The sequence below is a fragment of the Zonotrichia albicollis genome, chromosome 4 (genome assembly GCF_047830755.1).
Source record: "Zonotrichia albicollis isolate bZonAlb1 chromosome 4, bZonAlb1.hap1, whole genome shotgun sequence".
In the NCBI taxonomy this organism is placed as follows: Eukaryota; Metazoa; Chordata; class Aves; order Passeriformes; family Passerellidae; genus Zonotrichia; species Zonotrichia albicollis.
This window is the reverse complement of record NC_133822.1, coordinates 23,033,621-23,057,228: the sequence shown is the minus strand read 5'-3', so window position 1 is coordinate 23,057,228 and position 23,608 is coordinate 23,033,621. Positions and strand designations below refer to the sequence as shown.

Genomic DNA, 23,608 nt, shown 5'->3' with positions numbered 1-23,608 from the left:
CTTTAATACCTTGGGAGCCATTTCAGCAACAATAAACCTGAGAGGCCAGGAGCTGGGCTTTGGTGGTCCTTGTGGGTCCCTTCCAACTCAAGGATATTCTATGAGTCTATGATAACACTGTGGCAGAAGCCAAGAGAAAACACTCAAGTCTGAAAAATTTCATCTGCTCCAAGGTATGCAATAAAGAGATCATAATTTTGAAACACTTGCTCATGAGATGGGTCCATTAAAAGGGAGAGGAGAATTTGAGTCCTGAAGAGTGTTGCACAGGACAGTATGCTAAAACATTACCAGAATTATTTACAGGAATATCAGAGGCTTCAGTCATTAGAGAAATTTGCTTGAAAACTAAGAGACCACCATTTTTTCCACCTAAGAGACAATCTTACCCCAATCCACAGGAGGTCATTCCCATCAGGGATCTAAATCAGACAACTCTTTGAAAAAGACTCCTACTGGCTGTACCATTATACATTGAAAACAAATAGCCTGCTGAGCTTTGCCTACAAAACCTTGCCTCTTTGATGAGTTTAGCTTCTGCTGTGAGGAACATGGGATGCTTTAATCTTGATCAAATGGGCCAAGGAACACCTTGATGTCCCTGGCATTTTCAAAAGAGATTATCTTTCACATTCAGTTTTTTAACTCCTTGCCAGCTCCCTCCTCAGTGTGCTAGTCATTTGCTTAATGCCAAAGAATGAACCATCTAAGCACTGAAAAATCTCAAGCACATCACAAGCTATTTCTTGCACTAAAAGGCTGAACTTCCATTCAAGATAGTTGTGGTATTTACACAAATTGCACTCTACCTCTTACAGTATTAAAAAATTAGCCTGGCAAAAGTAGTCTTTTTTCATTCTGCTGTTTTATCACTGGGCTTTAGGCAGGGCATCAATCCTCACAAGTAGGGGATAATTTTTCACAGGAGTGTAACCCTGGTGTCAGAAAACCCAGTATTTTCACAAGGGTTCTGATCCATTAAGAACTGAGCACAAGCTTTAATAGAAAGCAGCATCTTGCCTGAAGAGTGGCTTTAATAAGGCTTTGGCGTTTTATTTCTAATGTTACTTTTGGTGTGTGTTTGTTTGTTTGCTTGTTTGTGCAATGGGTTTGTGCAGGTTTGTGTGTTTGTGCAAAACTCATGATGCCAGAAAGAAACTGATGAGAGTGAAAGGTAAGAGAGCGCTTCTCATTCTCTCATGTCCCAGCCTTGTGTTTCTGCTGCAATGCCAAACTCAGGAAATTAGATAATCTTCAGGGAGACACTCTGCTTTGCCAGCATCTGAAAGCTTCTAAACTCTGTAAGTCTGCTACACATCACTCATGACAGGTCACAAAGAGAGAGAACAATCTGAGGGGCAGCAGTACCACCCAATAAAACTCAAATGCTGCTTACTACACCATACATTACATGAAAAATGTATATGATGTGTATGATCTCTTCTCCTGTCAATGACACTGACCAAACTAAACAAAAAAACCAGATATTTATCTTAAAGGAAAGTTGCTCTTTCAAAACAGAAATATCTCCAGCAAGATGTTCCCATTTTGAGATGGTCTTGCTTAGAGATCCAACTCTTTGGTTTGGTCTGTTTTTCTTTTGGTTTTTCTACTCTGTAATAATTTTGTCTAAAAGCTAAAGGGGAAAGACAGGCAGGCAGAGAAATCTTGTAGTTAACGGATAAACTGATTAAAATGAAGAAAACGAAATTACATTAAAGGGCTGTGATGTGTTGCAGGACAAAAAGAAAAAAAACCACCACCAGCAGAATAAAACCCTGGAAGATGAGGGGTTTATTAATTTTGCTTTCAGAAAATGATGATTACTCTTTGGACCAGTTAAAACATTGCTTTAGAAGAGCTGATTTTTCCCAGGTAAATGGAATGAAATCTGATTTTCTCTTTTACTACTGAAGCTCACAAGAAATATGGTATTTTTGGAACAGGCTGCTGTGCATATCGGAGGTAACTGGATAGAACAGCTCAGTAAAGTACACAAAATCAGGAAAAAAAATTTAATTTAACTCAGGTCAGTGTGCACCAACATAAAAATCAGAGCAGATATCAATTGCTTCTGCTATTTCTTGTTAATTCTTCAAAGAACTGCACTGCACAGAACCAGTTAAGTAATACCAAGAAATAGTTTGCATTTTGTCAGAAAGCAGGTGGTAATTGACAGTAAGTATCCTCATGGTAATACTCTGGAGAAAGAGACTCTTTAAAGATATTTTGGTTATCCTTACTTTTTTGGGGCTTTTTGCTATCCCAGACTTTAAGTAATTTTCCAGACTTCTTTCTTTAATAAAAGCAGAATAATGTGTCATATAGAAGTGATATTTACCAGCTGCCAGGTAATTTCCCAACATAGCTCAAAGCTGTTCTCCTCAGCTGAAGGCTTCCTGTAATTCTGTGTGGCTTTTCATATTGCCCACAAACTCCAGTTTTCTTGTGAGCTCTTTCCCTTTTCCAATTAAAAGACAGAACTACTTTCTAAGCAGTTTCAGGGTAAGACTTGCTCCTGGATAAAAGGATGCCAGCTGCAAGCAGCCATAGATGACAAAAAGATTCCTATTCAAACATCAGCATTAACAAGGAAAAGTCTCCTTCTAAAGAATGTTACTGAGTTGGAGCAGCAAGCAGGGCTTTCCAATTAAAGATTTTACTTCTTCAAAGCCTTTCAGGAGCTTTTTCAGTAACACTTCAAGAAAATCCACACAGATAGGTAAAATAAGAATAAGAAGAGAATAATAATAAGGAGAAAGAAAAAGGAATAAGATGGTTTCTTTGTGTTTTTTTTTTTTGCTGGTTTTGTTTATAAATATGTCTATAAATTATCTTCTAGTGTCAGAAAAAAAAAGAGAATTGCAATTGTTAAAATTATAAAGAACAGAACTGTCTTTTTGTTTTTATTTCCAAAGCAGCCTGGGTTTTGAGAATAATTTATCTTCCATCTTTACAGCTGGAAGATGCTTTTTTTACTATCAAGGGACTGTCACTGGGACAAAACCCACTCTCTGCCAGCTCTGCTGGGGCACATGGTGAGCAGCCAGGTGACAGAGATGCTCAGACAGGCACACACAAACAGGGGTGTGTTTTATATCCAGAAGTGTGGAAGCACCCTGGGCTCCAGAGCCCTGCTAAGGCAGCATGGCACAAGTGAAGCAGACACATGTGGGCTCTCGTGTCTGCCCCAGGCACAGGCTGCCCTTCAGGGCTCTTTATTAAGTGCTTCATGCAGGAGGCCTTTGAAGTCTCTGTGCAATTGCCAGCCTCTCCTAATTTAGTGTTCCTGGTGTTATTACATTTGGGGGCACTGCTGGTAGGTGACAGTGCAGGTGTGAGGGTGCTGGGCGCAGACAGACAGAGGCTGTTTGTCTGCTCTTCATCTGCTGCCTCTGAAATAAAAAATTGCTGTTACTGGTAGCTGGCAGCATGGAGGAGACACTGCTCTTACCCTCTTCTTGTATCCAGATATTTTTAGAAGAAGTACAAATGCAAGGGCTCTGACACTGCAGCATGGCTGCGGTGAACCTGCTCCAAGCACTCTCATTTCTCTAAATGAGAAATACCAGTGGGTTTGAGGCTGGACTCTTTTTTGCTAGCATCTACCAATGGATATAATGGAAACCCACAGTAAAATGCACCAATCCCGCAGGCAAGTTATAAATTATCCTGGGACAGATCTCTTTCAATCACTCTGTGTGACAGGAGCTGGAATCCCAAAGCCCTCCACGCTGGTAGAATAAAAGAGAGGCAGAAAATGAAAATTAAGTTGGTACTGTACCTTCAAGAGAATGCATTAAAAGTAAAATAAAAATCAAGCCCTGCATTTGTGAACCAAATTCCAGCTACTTTAGTCGGTTTTAGAATTCCCTCTGTGACACTCAGAGCCTGCAAAGGATGGGAGGAGAAGATTGTGCCATCTCATTTACTCTGCAAATGTCTCTACAGATGAACATACAGGGAATTAGATATCAGGTGGGGAGGTGGAAAAGAGAAAGCAGAGGCAGGAAAAAAACCAGGAAAATCCCTGTGTGTGAGTATTAAAACAAGCTCCTGAAACATGAAAAGGATGAATGGAAAAGGATCATACACCAGAAATATAATAGAAAAGAAAACCAAACAAACCAATCAAACAAAATCAAACAAAAAACAAAAAAAACCCTAAACAAACAAACAAAAAATGCAGAAAAAACCTTCCAGAAAATAAAAAAGAAAAAACCCCAAAACTAGTGAATTAGGTAACATGATCACACTCTTTGTGAACCCCAGCCAAAAATGTAATCTAGCTTAAGAAAAATGGGTAAGGAGGAAGACAGCTGGAGAAGAAATGACTGACAGCCAAACAGAGTTTAAGAGACAAACAAGAGTTTGGCTTAGAGTAGTGGGATGTATCCATCCCCAATCTATTTATCTAAAACAACTATCTTTGTTTGCGAACACTGTTCATTTCTCAGTCAACTGATCTGTCTGTGCTTTGCTGCAAGGGTACAGTGGCTATCTCAAATTGTCTTCTAAATCCACCCCTTCATCTTTAAATTACATTCTCCATGGGGCAGATATTAGGAACTTATGTGATGTTTTGTATTTATTTTCCTGTATATTTTCTATACAATAAAGATAAGACACACATTAGTGCTCACTTTAGCTCAGAAAAGAGAGGCATAATTAATTGGTTTGGAATCATGTTTAAAAAACTGTGTAAGATAATTTTACTGAGGTGGAATTCTTTTAAAATATCCAGCCAAAAAAGGGTTTCCTCAGTGTTATTTTCGGCAGTGCTATGGTCTGTCCTGTCCATGAATTGCCCAGGCTCCTCCAAGTCTCCATGTGGTAAAAGAAACTGAACCAGGTGACAATTTGAAGAAATTGCCTGATAATTAAAGCCCTGCCACAAACTGTGATCTCATTTCATTCCAAACAAGCACTGATGTTTTATGGTGATATTGATAAAAAGGCAATCATCCTACAAGACTTTCAACAGGAAAATATGGAACAAGGGTTGCTTTCAAACTCATACCTGACTTGCTCTTTGCCTACTTTGCCCAAACCCATGAAGAGTCCGCAGCAAGCACAAAAAAATCATTTCTGTTCAAAGTAGCAAATGAAGTCTGTTCTAAGAAATTCTCCTAGTGGTCTAGTCACAAAAAAGAAAAATAAAAACAAACTAAAATGAACCAATCAAAAAATCCAAATTTAAATGAATCCAATCCAACCAGATACATATTCTACTCTCCTGTAGAAAAATAACAAGTTTTTAGGTGACAAACTTATCATGTAGTGGGCTACATTATTGTAGTAAAAAGTATATTTTTATAAAATTACCATTGTCTCCTAAGGCTTATATCTCCTCATTCTCCTTTTCTCCACTAATTGGATTTGTCATTGTATTTGGTTTCTTCACATACACATTTCACATTGCTGAGCTGGTACTTTGATCCCTCCAAACAATATTAAGCAAAAATGTTCAGCAATGCTCTTAAAACTTCATTTCAAAATTAAAGAAATTACAGGCAAAGAGTTTCAACAAGCTGTGGAAACCTGAGAATATGGATTTTTTGCATTTCTTTTTTTTTTCATTTTTAATGAAGCAATTAGTAGGTTTTGTTGTTTTGCTTCTTTTTACTCTAGGCAGATGTTTTCCACTAGAACTTTTAGCTAATACAAAATCAAATATTTTACTGAGGAAACTTCTTTAATAAATTTATTAAAGCAACAACTTTCTTGAGCTTCTGTAATTTTTGGCAGTCATTGCTTTTTATTACAAATAAATGGCAGGTACTGACAGTTGGAGCTGTTCTTTTTTATGTTCCTTTCCCAATAGGTCTTTTCTTGTTCTTAAGCATAGGAAATTACTGAATCTGAAAAGAAATAAACTCTTTCTGCTTTAAAATGCTTGTTTTCATTAGAGACAGCAGTAATTCTATAATATACATACTAATAAGGAAGTTCAATATATAAAGAAATACTATAAAAACGTAAAATAAAAGACTAAGACTGTTTAGAAAGAAGACTCAGTCAGAAATGGAAAGCTCCTTTGCAAATATTGTGTCAGCTCAGAATCTTAAAAATTAATTAAGGAATGTTAAGAGAAAGGGTAAAAAAAAATCCCTAAAATGGTAATACTTCATTCTAAATCTGGACTTTCAGTAGAGAGAAGCATAGCTGAAATCTTTCTCTTTAGTTCCATGTAGACACTGAAAATACGTCTCAGGTGAGCAACAGGTTCTTGAAGCAAACCTGATGATTTTTTTTGTTGTTGCTCCTGTTATTACAATGAGACTTCAGTTTAGCCTGGTCTGTTAAGGACAATTATCCAGTCAATGACATGTCAACCTAAAGCAGCACTGGGACACTTCATAAAGTACCAAAATCAGATAATTTTGGTCTCAAACTACTTATTGTAAAATAAGGAGTGAATATTTTGCCTTCCACTGGCTGTGTGTTAAAATCCTGGCCAATGGGACTGGGGCACAAAACTTCAGCAGTAAAGAGCAATGCCAGAGCATAACTATAACCCACCCAGACTGCTCACTGCCAGCTCTTACAGTGAGCCCACCTTGAATCCCTGCAGATTTTCTCATGCTTGTACAGGTGCCCTTCCATCCTGCATGTTTCAGAAATAAGAGTTCCTGTGCTGTGCCCCCGGCAGCCTTCCTGTGCAGAATTACAGCACACAGGTGGGAAATCAGAGCTGGATCTCTCCTTCACTGTTTGGAGACAGTCAATGAGGGCTCCTCATTCCCAGCTCAGCACTCAAATCCTGCAGTAAATGCCTGTTACTCATGCAAATCTCCCAACTTCTTCTGAGGGACCACTTGTGGAAGTGGCAGTGTCCAAAGCGTCAGCAGGAGGAAGAAGAACACTCACTCAGCCTCAAACTAAAAACACAGAGGCTGCTTTAGAGCTGGCAGCCACCCAAAAAGTACAACCCCAAGCACTTGGCTGTTTGCAGAGCACAGGGAGGATAAGCCAGCCCATGAGTTTGTGAGCAAAGCTGCAAATGGGGCTCAAGTTACCTCCAAACACAACTCCTATAAAACAAACCTGGGCATACTATGCTGGCTGTGGAAATAGGATGTCTAACAATTATAGATTCTGCTAAAAAAAAAAAATCTGTTATTGTTTTACACATAAAATAAAAAAAAATTCTTTATCCTAAAGAGATGGTTTTACCCCCATGGAAAAGTCAGTATGGAGCTCTGCTCTCAACACAAACACTTAACAAAGAAAGATACAGCATTCAGGGAAGAAAATGTCTTTACCTCTTTCTGCTCCAGGTATTTTTTTACTGCTCTCTTGAAATCTGAAAGTCCCAATGACATACTGCTGAAACCCTTAGGTGTTACAGAATTTCTGGGAATAAGATTTTTTTTTGATGGTTCCTTGGTTGTTTTTTTGTTTTTGTTTTTTTTTTTTTTTTAACTGGTAAGTAAATTAATGAAAGAAACCTTTAAAAATTCAGTATTGCAGTATTTTGACCACTTGTATGATAAATGTCCAGACCTGATTAAGAAAGCAGTTTATGTTGATCACACTGCATGGAAAGCCTATCACAGTTTATCCTGCCTTTTGATCTGCCTGAGTTCATTTCCCCTCAGTTCCACTGCAGCATGGACCTGTAAAAGCTCCTCTGTAATTCTCAACCTCTCTGCTGCTGCTCTACAATAAAGACACCAAAAGTATAAAATCAGATTTTACTTAAAAAAATGTTGGCAAGTAAATATTAAATGTGTTCACAGCAATAAGATTTATAAAATAAGTGGATGGCTGGTGTTTTATTTCAGATCAAGATCTCCACCAGTCAGGAGCCGGGAAATAAAAACAGTTTGTGACAGGCAATAACCTGTAGTGATGGTAGAGCAGCCCTTGTAATGAAGCTGCAATCACTCTTCTGATCTCCTGCTGCCTTGTTTCCTTCTCTTCCTTCTTGAGGAACTGGCACTTCCAATCTGTTCTAATTCTCCTGATTCTAGCCTTTGATTTATGCTGCTCTGGCTATTGTACATCCTGTCAGAGGAAGGAGGAGTTCAGCCTTCGAGGTGGGAAGAGAGGCAGCAGTGACAGAGGGTGAGTAAGAACAGAGAATAATACCAGCCATTAGACAATGCTGATGGGTGACGTATGAGCCTGCCTGGCTCTCTAATTATACATAATATTTTTGCTTCAGTCTTGGCTGATGTGAACAAATACAATGTACCACCACCCCCCAACACCCTGGGGGAAAGAAAAAAATAAAAGGAAAAAAGAAAGAAAGCGCCATGTAAAATTATAGCCCAATAATCAGAGCATGGTGCTGAACTCAGGGTCAGGACATCTGGGTTCTGGCCCCTTGGCATCAGCATGAGACTAGACAGAACACATTTATTCTTCCTGCTGCCTTTGTTTACTCTGATGCATTGAAATAGATTTCTAGCAGAGCTTTGCTAACAAAGTGCAACAAATGAAGAACAGACTCTTTAGAAGTGACGTCTCAAATAGAATTTATCTAACCCTGCCACTTATCACACTTGGCTGTCTATTTACAGGTCCCTGGGGCCCTGTGAGCCTCCCATGCTCTTTTTGGGCATTTTTTAATGGCTGTGAGACATTTTTGAAACATAAGAACCTCCAAGTAGGCAGGCATCACTAATGCCCCTATTCACAGGTTGACTTTTATATATATATATATATATATATATATATATATTTATTTATTTATTTATACACACATATATATATATATATTATATATATATATTTATGCACACATATATATATTATATATATAAATTACAATAAATTATGTATTAAATAATAGTATTATTCACTATAAAACACCATATAAAATAATATAATAGCTATATTTAATTCTTTGAAAATCAATTTCCTCAATAATCAACAGCCTTTTATTAAGTAGAAGGATACCCCAGTAATCAATGTAAAATCAGGCACATGAGGTCTGATACCACCAGTAATTTTAATCATAGATACCACTAGTAATTTTAATCCTACTTGAGAGTGATGTCTATTTCCACATGCTTGACCAATACTTATTAAAAATGCAATACATTTCTTAGTTCAGCAGCTGTCCATATTCTGCTGCTTAACAGTAAGAAAGTCACTGAGCAAAATATACTTTGCAAACATTTTCAAATGTGCTGCCCGGTATTTTCAGCATGTGCGAACAGGTTTTATGTGTAAAAGAGGAGATGCTAACAAATGTGGGTGAAAAGCTAATGAAAGATTTTGCAGTCTTTGCTCAGACTAGATACTATTTCATTCCTTTAGCATTTTGTGCCAGATCCAGGGATTATCACTCACAGTATGGAGCAGTTGATGTGACAAACATTTCTGGGGTGTTTGTTCAGTGGTGAAATACAGCCCAAAGCAAATAAAAGAGCAGTTGCCTCAATCCTAATATGAGCAGAAGAGACAGCAGGTAGTATAAAAAAAGGCAGTGCTAAAGCAGCAGAAATGTCATAAGACAGGAATCCCTTTGCTTGCTGAGCAAGTTTTTGCAAAGTTTTCAAGAAAGGGGATGACGGAGCAGCCAATGTTGAAGTGAAGGAGACCATGAGACAAAAATTAACTCCCCAGGGAAGCCAAGTCTGTTGTAAGATCACACATTTTCCTTGGGACACACATAGCCAACCAGGTTTTCACTTTTGGAGTGGGCTGAACTCTGTGCCACTTCCAGGATGGAGGGAATCAGCAGAGTTTGTCTTGTGTGGAAGCAGTCCTGGTGTACTCAAGGTAAACGTGCCCAAAGGGAGTTTCTGCTGCTACCCACCGTGTAGACCTGCAGTTTAATATCTCTTTAAAGGCACTTGCCTTTAAAAAGACAAGTGAATGATGCAGAATAATGCTAAACTATAACAGATCAGTGTTATTTTCACAGTTATTGAACCAAAAGATCCTTCTGCAAGATGTGATCAAGAACAGGCTGAGGTATGGACTATGATTTGCAATAATTATCTGATGTGGGGAAAGGAACAATAAATACAACACCTGCTGAACAGCCCATGCCTTTAGGTTTGTCCTTTCTCTAAGATATTTCTGGTTTGCCATCTCCCTCTTCAGCTGGAGCCCTTCCTAGAGCAAAAAGGAGCAGCTCCTGTCCAGCCTGTCCAGAGCACCTTCAGCTTCTGCCTGCAGATATCAGGCCATTCATTTAGAGGTGGGAAGCTGGTTCACATGCGTTAAGTGAACAGTCACACAAAAAAAGTACCAAGTTCTCAATACTGAATGTGAAAAGCTTTAAAGAATCTCTTGGCCTTGACATAATAATTGAAACTATTAATCAGACTGTGAAGCTTAGCCAGCACACTTGCAGATGTACAATTTAAAATATAGGGGGGAAATATCCAGTGGACAAATTAATGACAATTAACAGATTGTTCAGCATAGGTCATTTTATTTTCAGCGATCTGAAAGCAAAAGAAAGCATCAGCTGTCTGATGAGACCAGTGACTGATGAGCCCCAGACTGAGGGGATGTCTGTGCTCAGAAAAGCCCATCCTCACACACAGCCCTCTTGGAGGCTATTGGGAAGACACAATTTCTCTCACAAGCCTAACAACTTTTTGGGTCCTTCCCTCTCTCCCTTAGGCTGAGAGGTAACAGAGATAACACCCAGACAACCCCACAGAAGGGACAGACTGCAAACTGCTCAAACCAGCAATGTGATCCTGCAGTGAATGTGCAAAACCAAATAAAATCAGCAGCTCTGTGTGTGAATGCGGCTGGGTAGGTGTTCATAACTCATTGACTCAAAGACTCAAACAGCAGACAAAGTCATTTTGTGACTGACAAGGCTGTGTCTTTGAAAAGAGGGATGAGAAGTGCATGTTGGTAGGAAGAGGAGTATGGAGGGCGGGGGAGTAAAAAGGGAACTCAGCTGAAGAGTTCTCTGTTTTCAACCTGCTGGATGAAGACCAAAGAGAGAAAGTTTCCTCTCTCTTCTCCCAATCCAAAACAGGGCACTGCTTTCCATATAATAATAAATCTTTAACTTGTTTTTGTAAAAATGTTGCTCTCTTCGGTTAGTTGTTTAATTAGAGTACTAACAGATTATTAAAAATAAACGTGGCACAGCTTTGGCAAAATCTATCCATAAAGGAAACAAGTGTTTGATTTTCAGATTATTTCTCCAATTAATCCTTTCATTCCTCACTGTGGAAGATAACATAATCATCAATGTATAAATAGTGATAAGAGCAACTGCATGTACTCTGTTGTGGAGGGATTCTTACAGAATTTTTTTTCTTTTAGCCTTGAGGGACTGTAGGTAGTCATTTCAGCAAGCAGCAAAAGAAAAAAAAAAAAAAAAAAACTAGATATTGTACCAAATGCCAGGTATTCCTGAGCTGAGGGAACTGGTTCTGCTCCTGCACCATTCAACCTGCAGGATGCACCCTAGCCCAAATGACAATTTCCTACAGGAACACAAATAGCTCTGTCATTGCTTTGTTAATTTACTTGAGAATGCTTATCTAAGCAAAGATCAGCTCTCATTTTCCTCACTGTGCAATTCAATTCAGAGTTTAAGGAATGGTGGGAGATCAGACAACGTGCAGTCCTCCTCCCTTTTCCCTGCTGAGACATGCCCACCACTTTAAAGAAAAGACAGTGATGTTCTCACTTTCTGGCTAATCGATTCCACCTCTAAAAAGGACTGACATCTTAGCAGCATTGAGGGGTAGCTGGAAACACACCTTGGCTCCTACCAGAGCAGAGTACATCTGAGTTGCTGTCTTTTAGCACCTCTCCTCCTGCTTTCATGTTCATAAACACCCACCGAGCCGCAGCTTGTCCAGCCCTGGTGTCAGAGCGAACGTGCTGCCGGCTGACAGGGCTGCATTAGGCTCCTTCTGAGCACCCAGGGTGGCTCACTGCAGAGCAGCAAGAGCCCTGGCACTCAGCACACACACTAATCCTCTCACATCATGGCAGGGAACACAGGCTGAGCAAGAGGAAACAGCCTTTACAATCCCTGTGTCTGCGCTCGCTCGGTGATGCTGCGTGCCCTTTCTGTGTACAGCATGCTGTGAAAGCCGCTGGGCTGTGCACAGCCTGAACCCCCCCCCAAAGCCCACCTGTTAAAGAAGAAAGTTAAAGAAGACTGGGGGAGAGAGTTGGCATGACGACCACAGGCTTCTAGGTGGCCCCTACAAAACTAATTATTGCCCTGGAAAGGGTGATAATTACTCCTTTAGGCTGCAGTGCAGGAACTGGCTTCATGGCAGAACACCGCAGGTTGAAGAGATGAGGGTGTTAGCACAACAAAAATATGTTGCTGTGATGCCTAACAATGAGGAATTAGTAGACCTTCGAAACAAGCAAGTGATTCCTCTTGTTTAGTTATCATCTCTTCTCTATGTGTTCAGCTGCAAAAAAAGTTCTTCCTTTCTGGTTGTTGTGCTTTTAATTTTGTTCCTTTGTTAAAGAAGCAATAATGTACAATAAATAAAATGTTGATCTGGAGCTATTATTGTGAAATAAATAAATTATTAAAGATTTTTTTTTTAAATGAGAGCTCTCCTGAACTTTTTTTCCTTGTTCTTTTTGCTGTATTGCATTAACACCACTGCCAGAGGGTTAAGAAATAGGTTTAACCACAGCTTCCTCATGCCTTGAAGGAAAGGGCTGAAGACCTTTTTGTTTGCTCCATCTACTAACACTGGAATGAAAGTGAAATTGAGAACTTTTCACCTGCTAAGGTATGCAATAAGAAGTCTCTGAGCCTCCTAGCTGACTCAACCTGAACATAGCATCCAAGGAATATCAGAAAATGCGGAGGATGCATTTTTCCTTTGCTATAGGTATTTGTTATGCTGTCATCCTTAGCACAAAATCAAGGCAGCTTCAGCTGGTCCTGCCCACTGACCTGCACTGAGGAAACTTGATGTTCCCACTCTTAAACAGTGGAGAGGAGAAAGGTGCAGAGAGGGCAAGGGGCTCATTCTCATTCAAGTCATAGCATCACAGAACATGCTGATGGCCAGAAGATCCCTCTTGAGAGAGAGTGCCCAGCCTGCCTGTGCCCCAGGAAAAGGTGGTTCAGACAGTCTGCAGTGGGACTGACTCTTTAGAAACTTCACCTTTTGTCCACAGCAGCCAGAGCCAATGACTCTCCTGTCACAGACATCTTTTATGAAAAATCCTTTCCTTAGGATTTTTCCTCCTGAGAAGCTGAGAGGCCTCAGGAACAAAATGCAAACAATGATTAACTGCTGCTGTGGAATGCAACAGGTGCATCTGAGATTGGTCTCATGTGGTTGTTTCTAATTAATGGCCAATCACAGTCAGCTGGCTCGGACAGAGAGTCTGAGACACAAGCCTTTGTTATCATTCCTTCCTATTCTATTCTTAGCCAGCCTTCTGATGAAATCCTTTCTTCTATTCTTTTAGTATAGTTTTTATGTAAATTATATCATGAAATAATAAATCAAGCTTTCTGAAACATGGAGTCAACATTCTCATCTTCCCTAACCTAAGACCCCTGTGAACACCACCAAACTCTCCCTGAAGAGCAGCACATTTGCTATCAGGGATGCCACTGTATCCCCAAAGTGGGTAAATCCTGCTGCTGCTGGTTTGTGGGGCTAAGTGCTTCTCTCTGCAGCTTTGCACCTGTCTTTCCCTCAGGGAAACCTTCCAAAGTGTCTTGTAGTAGTTTTAGTTAGAACCTGGCCAAGAAGGACAAAAAATTTCTGGTGAGCAAAACAAATAAAGCAGGCTAAGCATTGTCCAAAGAGGGCTCACCTGATGATTCTGGCTGCAAAAGCAACTCTCCCTAAGCCAGAATTCCTACATTTCTCTCTCAGAAGTGTGTGCAGCTAAGGGAACAGGCACACAGTGGTACCACTACCCCAGCATAAATAGGGATACCATCCCATGCGTATGTGCCTGTGCCAGCAGCACCAGGGATCAGTAGAAAGGCACTTATTCTCCAAAGGCCTATTGGATAATTTGCAGATGGAATAAAAAGCAGCTGAATATTTGAAAGATAATTTATCATTCATTTCTTTCTATGGATGCCCAAATTTAGGTATGTTTAAGGGCAAGTTTAGTGCTGACTGTTCCAGAAATGCTGCCAAACACTTTAACAATCTAAACAGGAACTGCAGACAAAGCTTGTGGGAATGAAAATTTTATTTTATACTATTTCCATGTTAGAAGCTGAGGTACAGGAGGTTACTGAGCTTGTCCAAGGCCATGTCAGCAACCTGTGGTGCAACCACGAACTCAACCTTTGTCACTACTTTCTGAAAGTACTAACAAGAAAATGACTCCTCATCTTTTTAGCCATGTGTCATTTCCACACCCTACTTTGATTTTTAAGAGGAATTGAAGACAATAATGTGGAATATTAATTGTCAAATCTGTCATTCAGAAAGGATGGCAGTGCCTGACTTACCTGGGCTTTTTTAAACCTGATATTTTGCATTTCCCTGAGCTTCAAAGTAGGAGATAAACAGTCTCACTCTTTGCTAAAGAAATAGAGAGAGATAGTTACAGGCTTTCTTCAGACAAAACATAACAAAAGCTTTTGTTCAGCTGCTTTCTTTTTTCTTTCCTTACTTTTTTTTTCCCAATTGTGTACTTTTGGGATTTTTCCCCTTTACTGAAGCACATAGCAAAATAATTAATAACAGTAGGATATTTCTTGCAGGAAAGTGCTTCTGATGTCAAAACCTTTCAGTAAAAATCCCTACATTTACTCTCAGTGGATCAGATTGTGGAAATGACTAGCAGACATCAAACAGACATTTTTAATAAGAATTTAACAGTGAGCCCTTCATGTATTCTTCTAGTGGCAATTGAGTGTGCTGGCTATCATAAATGTCAAAAACAGAAGCGTAATTTATTTTACCTTCCTTCTTCCCCACTTTTCTTCATATTTAAGAGCCTTCTATGTTTGGCTAAAGGAAGAGGCTTCACAACCAAGATTCCCTGTTTAAATTCTCAGTGTTAGGGCTCAAGGTCATACTGCGAAGGCATGACTTTGCCAGGTTAAATATAGCACTTTCTTTGGTGGTGGCCTCTCCTTTCCTGTCACTCATGCTCTGACAGCTTTCATCAGCTCAATATACACTGCTAGAAAAGTGAAATTATGTGGGTGAAAGAGGCCAGTAATGGATCAGGGGATCAGTTTGAACATGGAAAAGCAACAGCAGAGAAAACAGCTCTCTTTCACTTCTCACCAAGGTCTGGAGCAATTGCAGCTTCAGTACCTTTTTGTTTGGAGGGATACTGAACATTTTTGCTTCTTCTCCTTTCCTGAACAGAAACTTTCCCAGTAAGCATCTCCTAAAGGCTCAATTTTCCAGCACTCCAGTGCAAAGAAAAGCCCTGTGTATGGAGTCTGGTCCTTTTTTTCACTTGGCAGCACCACAAGTAATCTTTACTATCTGACAATCTGCAGGAGGCAAATCCCTACAACCCTATCATGGGACCAGGAAGAATTACTGTCCCTGCCTCAGGATGCCAAGCCAAAGCCTACCCAAGGTAACAAGAGTTGGTCTCTGACCTCAGCAGGCTTCGTGTCAGGCCACAGGAATGTGTCAAAACTCATGCAGCAGGTGGGTGGCATGGTCAGGAGCTTATCTGTGATCAGCTTGGTCTCAGTCCAGTGTGCTAAGTGAAAAAATATCCCCTCTGCTTCAAGCCTGATGCTTGCACAAAGCACTAGCACCCTTATTCCAGGAAACGTCTGGGGTATTCAAAGTGTTGTTATAGAGAGAGATCAAAGAGGTACAAAACTCTAATAAAATGGTATGAAAGTATAATAAAATTGTAACCATCAGTGAGTCCACCCACCTGTGTGTTGATAAATCAAATGGTACAAACAGATCAAAAAACTCCATCAACTCCTAAGTGATTTTTAGAAAAAGTGGAGAACATAAGAGCAGGTGCTCTTAACTAAATAGCTGAAGACATGATACAGTGAAAACACTGAAAAATAATAAACTTATTACTGCATTAAGAGCCCAAGACAAACAGCTTATGATTAGTGAACTGCTTAAAAAGTATTGAAGGCAGAAGTAAATGAAATTAAATATAAAATAGAACAAAAGAGAAAGTAAAATCCATGGATTCAAAACAACAGACAGTTTCTAATTCAGTAAGGTCATGTGGAAAGCAAACTGGAAGGTAAGTCAGGAAAAAAGTTATTGAAAAATGTGAAGGTCCAAGAACTGCTTGAGCCAAGCAACCACATTTGTGGAAATGACACTTCATGTCTGGTGAAGCCCATGGCTAAGGGAGGGAGTTAAAATAAAACACAAATAAAATGTCAGCTGTAAATGAAGAGGACCAAGGATGCACAAACTGACAAGAGCTGGTGGGGTGCGTGCAGAGAGGGGAACTGCAGGACATTTCTCAAAGCTCTTAAATTCACCCAGTTCAGGAGGGAACCAGCGGGACCTTCTACACATCAAGGGACTATTTGTGAAAATGACACTTCTCACAAATAGTGCGTGTCACTTTTTCACCATGAATTATTTGGAATAATTCATGAGGAACAGGACTTTGCAGAGGTACTGATTTTTTTTTTTGGTTAAATCTTCTCTGCAAATGATGCTGTGCTGATATCCATGTTAGACCTATTTTTTTTTTCAAGACAAGAAAGCACATGAGCTGTCAGAACGTGGAACTCTGAAAGGGGAAACATTGGAACAAATTGATAAACAAAACAGCAGCATATCAAAAGGACCTCATGGCTATATATGCAAGGGTTTGGAAAGCATTTGAAATTGAAGTGGCTGTGCTGATAGCAAAAATATGCAAGTTGTTGCTGGAGTCAGATACTCTGCAGAAGGACAGGAGGGTAGCAACAAGCATTCCTATCTTTAGGACAGGCACAGGATTAATCTTAGGTATAATATACTGAATAGCCTCATTCTACTTCCACCTTAATTGACTGAAACTAACAAAAACTAGATTTACATATAGGAGACGATAAAAAAGAATCATAGATTTTTTTTTAAAAAATGTTGTCTGATATATGTTCTTTGAAGCATCGAGTCAAAAGACCAACAAGACCAACCTGACAAGTCTACATATATAGGTATTTCTATATTGCATTAAATTCTTTGACAGATTTAAGTTGTGATAGAATAGGTAAATTATTATTACAAGCTGGAAGCTGGTTAAGAAAGAGAAAACAGAAGCTGCACATGAATGATCCTTTTTCACAGCAAAATATTAACCATCAGGTTGTCCAAGAACTTAAGAACTTCTTTACTGAAATTATTGCTCTTAGAAAAAGAGAATGAAGATTAAAGTATTTCATAGTATATTAATTAAGTTGGGAGAACCTAACATTTGGGCAGCTAATGGAAATTAATATTGTCTGAGGCAGAACAGTCACAGGTAGCGTGAAATATTTGGAAGCCTTTCTGGATTCTAATCCAGCTGTGGCCACTCATTATGGCATTAAAGTGAACAACCATATTCTGCTCTATTACAGCAGTGGTCAGAAAAAAGAAAAGCCCAAGCCAAAACTTTCATTGGCACAGGAGGAGTAAGAGGTCTTAAAACGGAAATTACTTTATTTTTCTTTTATTCTCTCATGGGGGATTAAATGAGTGGCACCTATACAATGAACTAGCTGTTCCAGTTGGTCTTTTCACTTAATATAACAGAGAGGTAACAATAACACTGAAAAACTACTAATTTAAATAGATCAAAGGTTGTCTGGAATACGATTTTCCAAGGAAAATATTTAATCAACCTACTGAATTCCCTGCTACATGCTATCACTAAGGTACTGAACTCACTGGGAGGCAAAACCAGATTAGTTGCTTATCTGGCCAGTGAGTACATCTGCAGTTTTCCTAGAATCTCTAGAGGTCAGTGTATCTAAAATCTCAAGAGGTTTCCACCTGGGGAGGGAGGTGAGTAGATCTTTTTGTCATTTGGAAAAGATCTCTGGGTAGAGAGCAAACCCAAGCTGATGTGTATAAAACCTTTAACCTGAGGGCAGTGCGCATATCTAGGGCAGCATTCACTACACCTGCCTTTTTGGTAACCAGTATTGATAAAAACACTCTAGAGGATGAGACAAAACACCTGTCTGATCCAATGCTGTAATCATTATGTTCTAATGCTCTGTGAGTGGATGACTGATGCCTTTTTGAATAGGAAAATAATGAGCAATGAGAACAAATAACACAAATTCTCTTAATTATTCATGCTAACATTCATGAAAGTTTTGAAATGTGTGAATATTTTCATGAAAAAATCATTGGTCACTGGCTTGCTTTAAAGGATTTCAGAAATAATAGCGGAATAAGCTTGTTGCCATTACTCATGAACAAAGTTATGAACAATTTTCAATATATGACTGCTCTGTTTTCTAATTGACTGAGCATGAGACAGATGAGTTTAAAATAGACATCAGTAATTCATCGCAAAGCTGAGAGAAAATTTCTCAGGAATCTATGAAAATGCTATGGTCTATATCAGAAACTTAATTTTTCCCCATGTATCATTTTTGTTAATTTTTGTTTCTCACAAGGTGGAACAGATTACAAAAGAGAAGAATCTAATCTTCATGTTTGAAGATCATCCTATCTGCACAGAACTAAAGAGATCTTCATATATTCAGGCTACCTGAAAATCCTGAACCAGAGAAATCACTAAGCAAGACAATTCTTTTCAATCACTAGGTTTATTTTATCACCTTGGTTTGCAACACTAATTTTGACAATGATTCAAAATAAAGACCTATGGAGATATTTTTGTCTCATACCTCTCTCAGAAAAAGCCAAAAAACCCCAAACAAAACCAAACACCAAACCGTAAAACACAAGCAACCAAAATCAAAGAAAACATGCCCACAGTTTACTCAGAGCTTTTCTAAAAGCTTGAGGGAAATCCTGGGAAATGCTGATTTACAGAATTTCTCGCCTATTTATGTTGTGACTTCTCACAGAGATCTTTATTGCCATCACTGCAAGAGGTGCCCTGTGCTATTCCCAATGCCCATTCTCACATTGCATTTCCCTTTCGGCAGAGTCTGATGAAACAGAGCTGTTCCATGAACAGTTGTCAAAACACTGGCATATTCTAATTACAATACTTGCTATGTTTCTGTGAAAGTCAAATTTTGAGCTCAATTGCACCAGAATAAAGCAGACACAATTAAAATCACTGGAGGCACCCCCGATTTGAAAGAATGTAATTAAGATCAAAATCTAGCCCATGGAGTCTCAAGAAATACTGTAATGACGGGAATCAAAGAATCATCTTGTCAAACAGAAAACATGCAGAAGACTCTGAGCAAAGCAGCTGGCCCTAAATGTGGTTTCATTTAACCTACATCATATCCTTAAAAACAAATACATGAGGCACGTGGACTACTGAAATCCCGTTGCACATCTTAGTGGCATTGGCAAGCATTCTCTAGGAAGTGCTTGATGGAAATGAAATTAAACTCACTTCGCCCTATCCTATCCTCCTGGAACTTCAAATTAAGCTTTATGAGAGATATTCTTTGGAAGATCTGCTGATGTATAACCCTTCCTATGGGGAATAGATGATTTTAGACATAGGTAATAATGTAGATTATAAGGCAGACAGGCAGTCCAAAATGACAGACAGCTCCACAGCCTAAAGCGTTTATACACAGCAGCAAGATCGGGGTGTATGGGAAAAGGAGGCAGCCCTTTAATGCAACTTTAAGAGTGGTCTCAACTTTTAATTCTGCCCAATTCAATCAGGGAAGTGTAGGAAGGTGGTGGGATAAGTCAGCAAAGGATCCCTCCTTGATTTAATGTGGAGAGCTAGGGAATGCAATCTGCTAGGCACAGGTGTTTGGCAGTCAGCTGGTGGGATGTGGACAAGCAAGTAGGGAACTCTATTTCTTTCTCTGACACAGGAAAAGCTGTGGAGACCCTGGCAAAACTGAAAGCTACCTTTGCCAAAATACAGAAACTGGAGAATATGGGTACGTGGTGTGCGTGGAGTCTCGTTTAGCCACAGGAGTTCTCAGTGCTTGGCTCTTTCTGCAGCCCTGTTCTTAGAGATGGGAATCTCTAGGATGGATCTAACAGGGCTTGAAATGCTACCACACAATTTAATGCTACCATACATTAAATGCCAGCATACAATTTAAGCTTTTTAAGATTTGAGGCTACAAGCGTTTGTGGAAAAGTTATCCCTGTCAATCATATCATATGAGCTGCATCTAAACCCGTTCAGCTTTCCTTAGCCTGATTATTGTTGCCTATCCCATCCACCCACCTAAACAGCCAGTAGGAGGTCAGGACAGCAGTTTCACAAGTGAGTAATCCTCTTCTGTGCCTTCAAATCTCTCAGAATTAGCTGAGAGTTGCTTCAAGCTGCAAAGCTCAAGGCCAGAGACATCCAAAATTTCCGAAAAAATGGTCAGACAAAATTTGCGAAAAAACGGTCTGAGCTTCCCAGCTTCAATTTCTTCCCACTTTTTACTCCACAGTTTAACCCACCCAAGGCATAATCTCCGAGTGGTCAAACCAGGATCAGCTGCATCAGCTGAACACTAGCTGCCCTTTTTTTCAGCTTGGGATTTAGAAGGGGGAAGATTTGACTGGCAACAGACACTGGGAAAAAAGGAAGAATGTCCATTTCTCACTCCACTTTCTTGTCTCCCTGTGCTGCAGTTGGCTATGAAGCCTCACATTCCCTGGTCCCGGGGATGCTCCTCCTCGCCTGCCTCTGGCACTAGAGGGCGCGGGGATCTGGGCTCCGGGATGGAAATAAAACACTCCGCGGCTCCCTGCTTTGCCTTAAACAGAGCTCAACTTTCAAAGAGGTCCTGATTCCACAGAAAGGGAATTGGCTTCATTATTACTGGCTTGTCTGAGTTCCCCGTGCTGCATTGCTATGGAAACAGGACCAGAAAATACATCTTTTGCATGTAGGTCATGATATTAGTGGAGAAGGGAAAGCTGGGTGAACGGGTGAGTGGGTTACAAGAGTGAAGTGGGACAGAGCAACCTCCTGGGATTATATTAACAACAGTGAGGGATTTCATAGTAGGTGTCCTCAAAAAACTTCTGAATGAGACACCAAACAGGCTGCAAGCATTTTGAATAGCTGAGAACCATGACATGCACACAGGGATTCAGCCCAGAGGTGGCAACCAAAGCGGCAGTGGGCACTGGGCAGAACACCTAGGAGGGGAAAAAAAAAAAAAAGTTTTGTTTATAGGTTTTGTTTTTAACTAATGGCCTCAGTTTCCTCCTTTCAGTGTCTGTGTCTCCATCCTGGATGATGAAGGCGCTGCTAGAGTGCTGTGCCTTCCATCTCCTCGGGACACCCTTGATGACACATGGTCCAAGTCTCCCTGAGCTCTGCCCAGATGCAGAGTTACAACTATTAGGGTAGAGGAAAATTAAAAATCCTGGGTTCGGATGGGAGAAAAGCATGACCTGTCCTTTTTGCCATTTTGCCCTCCATCCAAAACAAGTTGGGGACATCCTAGACCCCCCTCCCCATATACTGTGCCTTGTTCCCAAGTGGACTACAATGCAGAAATCAGAGTGCTGAGGGAGGGAATGGAGGGGGCAGCTCAGCAGGGCACAACAAACCAGTGAGATTACTGCACTTCTCACTCTCCTGGTGCAAAACCAAACAGCCCAGGCTCCTGCAGAGGGGAAGTTCAACCAAACTTACACTCCAAGAGACGCTAAAGGAAGGAGCAAGTGTATTCTGTGTAGCTTAGAGAGGTTTATAGATGAATCACCGAGAGCAGCTGGTGTCATAAACCACACAATAAAAGCTGGTGTGTATTCAGACAGGGGTTGTGATTGCAAGTGATGCAATACCATAAAGGCAGACAGCATGCATACTTCTGCTCTCCTGTATTAACCTTCCTTATCCTTTTTTATAGTTTGTGGATTTGCTTTATCCCCCAAATAGCTGCAAGAACAGGCTGTCAAGCAGAGGTTAGACCTTCTTTTTTTGTCCTTGCCTTTTCCCTTCTGCAAAGAGAATATCTTCCTTAAGGGACAAGGACAAGCCAATGTGCCAACACACTGGTTGACACATAAAAATGGGAATAGCTGTCATTCTGGCTAGATTTGCAACAGGAATTTCCAGCTGGAAATAAAGCCATCTCCTTACCCTGGGAGGAACTTTAGCAAATCAAAACAGTAAGAATAAACAATCCTACAGGGGTGGGAGGAAGTGTCCCTTGTTGTTCACCCAGCAAAGGGGTAAGGACTCACCCCTGCGCTGGTGGGGATGAGTTACAAGCCCCTGGAGCTGGCAGTGGGCACAGCCATTCTCCAGGAGCACCTGGCATCAGGGCTTTGGGGCTGGGCTGCCCTGCAGGGGAGAGCAGAGGAGCTCCCAGCCCGCCTTTCCCCATCCCCATGGTGCTGGGGCAGCCACGGGGCAGCCCGGTGGGAAGGCGCAAAGCCACGAGAAGTGCCCTGGCTGGAGGGATGGCCAGGATCGGCTTTAGCCCAAGAAGAAGCAGAAAGCACTTAGTCCCTTCAGAGCCCCCGATACAGCCTTATTGTGGGGCTGCACCTGCACCTCGATGCCCCAGGGCTGTTTCTAGAGGAAATTTTTCTCCCACAGCTTGATCTGAGTTCCCTCTCAGTGTCAGCTCGCTCCTTCTGGAGCTAAGCACCCCATGGTGGCGGCACGGGCGGAAGGAAAGGGAGCCCGGAGGCACGGCCGGGACCGGGACAGGGGGACGAGCCGGCCCCTGCCCCGGACCATCCTCTCCCGCATCACCCTGCTCCCTGCTCCGGGGAGCGAAGCCCAGGGAAGGATACGGGGAAGCGGGGCCGGAAATGAGCCGGGGAAAGCCCAGACCCTCCCCACCTCCGAGCCCGCTCCCCTCCCCGGGCAGGACATGGGAGATGGGGTAGCGGCAGCGGCAGCTGCTCCCGGGCTCAGCGGGGATTCTGGGGGCGAGGGAAGCGCCGGAACAGCGGCAACTCCCCCCAGCACCCCGCATCCCTCCTGGTCCGGCAGGGCAGGGATCCCCGCATCCCCCCAGGTCCCGCAGGACAGGGATCCCGATCCCGATCCCGAACCCGATCCCGCCCGTCCCGTCCCGCCCGGCAGCGGGCGCGCACCGCGGGCAGGCTCCGCTCCCCGGAGACGGCTCCGCTCCCGCTCCCGCTCCCGGTGGCATTCTGCAGGAGTCACCGACAAACATGTCACAGCGGGATTTGGGAGCGGTAGTCCGGCAGATGAACCTGCGTCGGAATGTGGCTTTTGTAATAAAACCCCCTGTGTATGGCGCTTTCTCTACTGTGTCTCTCCCGCTATACCATGACAGGCTCGGTTCTGGGATTAATATCGCAACTGAAACTCGACAGGCAAGGGCTCTGTGCTGGGGACAATCGCTTTGCCTAATCTCCTCTCGCTGCTTTTCGCCGCTGGCCCGCTCAGTCGTGACCCATTCAGCAAAAGTTTCCCTATGGTCTGCTCTGCTTCTTCTGCCAGGAAGCAAAAGCTCGTTTCTTAGACATTATTTCCTTGGCGGGAGCTTTCCTATGACAGCAGCGGATGAAATCCTAGGTGCGGCGAGGAAGGGGCGGAGGGCAGAGGACGTGAAAGAAAAGCCAAGAGGGGAAAAAAAATACAAAAAAAAAGATGGAAAGAAAAAAGAGAAAAA

At 41.4% G+C, this 23,608-nt stretch overlaps 1 protein-coding gene across 5 annotated transcripts in view; it reads right to left on the bottom strand.

Annotated features, from left to right (window-relative positions):
* CHRM2 (cholinergic receptor muscarinic 2) overlaps positions 1-23,608 on the bottom strand; it is an 86,196-nt gene that overhangs the window by 61,788 nt on the left and 800 nt on the right. The gene's annotated exons all lie outside the window — the stretch shown is intronic.